Source organism: Diospyros lotus, chromosome 5 (assembly GCF_014633365.1).
Source record: "Diospyros lotus cultivar Yz01 chromosome 5, ASM1463336v1, whole genome shotgun sequence".
Taxonomy (NCBI): Eukaryota; Viridiplantae; Streptophyta; class Magnoliopsida; order Ericales; family Ebenaceae; genus Diospyros; species Diospyros lotus.
Window position 1 is genome coordinate 4,233,505 of NC_068342.1, and position 1,756 is coordinate 4,235,260.

Consider the following 1,756-nt stretch of genomic DNA (forward strand, 5'->3'; position numbering starts at 1 on the left):
TTTAATTAAAATGGAAAATTTATATGTTAATAAAATGACAATGGTGTCCTAATTAATCTTAAAAATTACACATACTTAAAATGCGTTTGATTGCAAGTATGAAATTTACATGAAAAAAAAAATATTTTCTAAATAATTATCTAAAATTGAATTCTAAAAAAAATATTAATTGAAGATAACATAACAAATCAGTTAAAGTGTAATTACTTTTAGATAGTCACGCTCCTTTCCGTGTCCCTTACCACCACTCAAAAATATCAATATAATCACTCTAATAGTTTGGATCCTTCACTCATTGTGGGTTCGACTCATCTTTGATATTTTTATTTAAATAATTTTTGAGATATATAATTTATAAAGTTAAATAAGAAAAATGATCATTATAGAACATATAATCTCTTTTGTGTACGTGGATCCATGCTCTTAGGATTGGGTTTATTTTGTCCAATGCATTTGTTGATTGGAGTAGAAGGCTCTCTTATGTTGGTGCTTATTAATCCTATTTCTATTCTTGGCCAAACTGTTTGCTACAATGATTTTACTGAAATAAAAGAAATATAATTCTACCAAATAGGATGCCTAACAAAGTATTAAAAATTACAAAGATGGATTCTGATAGCACCAAAATCAACTCTCACTATCAATTCTTAGAAGGTCTGACTGTAATAACATGGAAGCGACAAATTAAGGAGAAGAGAGTGCAAGCCAAGTAGATGATTGCCTTTAATGCTTCAACTCTTAAAAGGAGTAGTCCAGCCATTATTAATGCTTCAAATTCCAAGTTATGTCAATTATATGCGACAGAGGGTATCCACCACCTAACATGGATGATTGCCATTCATAAAGACCGAGAAAGAAATAATAATTGGAAAAAGGAATTGATAGCTTGCACTTAGGCAATGTCTCGCTCACTCACTAAGGCATTCATCTTAAAAGATTTGTGCTTTTCACAGCTGTCTTTAAGGCAATTTTACTCCAACTGGCCCTAGACTGCACCTAACTTCTGCTGTTTTAAAATATTGAATAATACATTTGTCTAACGTTAGATGGTCTGATGAGATGCATTTATACCATCAATAATTAAGTTTTGTAAAACCATGGCAATAGAGAAAGAAATCTAAGAATGAATATGATGAAAACTACAAGTGGTTCTTCACATGCCCAGTAGAAGTTGCCTCCTAGAAGAGAAGTAAACCTTACAGTAACATAGCAGCACTGCTATGATCATAAGCTTAATTGATGCTGTTCTTGGCTATGGCAAACCTCGACCAGAATCTACAGCATATTAAGAGTTACTGAGACAATGAATATGCTTGTAATGCATCAAATAGGTTCATGCTCAGGCAAGTGCAGATCTATATTAAATTTTTGAAAATCCCTTCTAGCATTCACTAAAAAAAAAAACAAAAATATTATTATTATTATTAACCTCTAAATTTTTTAAAACCCTTTTAGTATATAATAAAAATAAAAAGTAAACTAAGAGTATTACTGTTACGGGTCACCAAACTAAAGTCAAAATCTTGTAAACTCAAGTTGACTTATACACCTAAACACATTAAGAGACCATCGAGGCATAATGACTCTACACCCCTAACCTTTCATACTGCCTCAACGCCTGAAATCAACCGTTAAAAGTTTTGTTACAATGTATTATTTTGATTAGCATGGAGAGGTAACATTTCCACAACAGATTGCAATCATTGCAGAAGCAACATAAAGAAAATTGAAAGAACAAAAGGAAGTCGATCTAAAG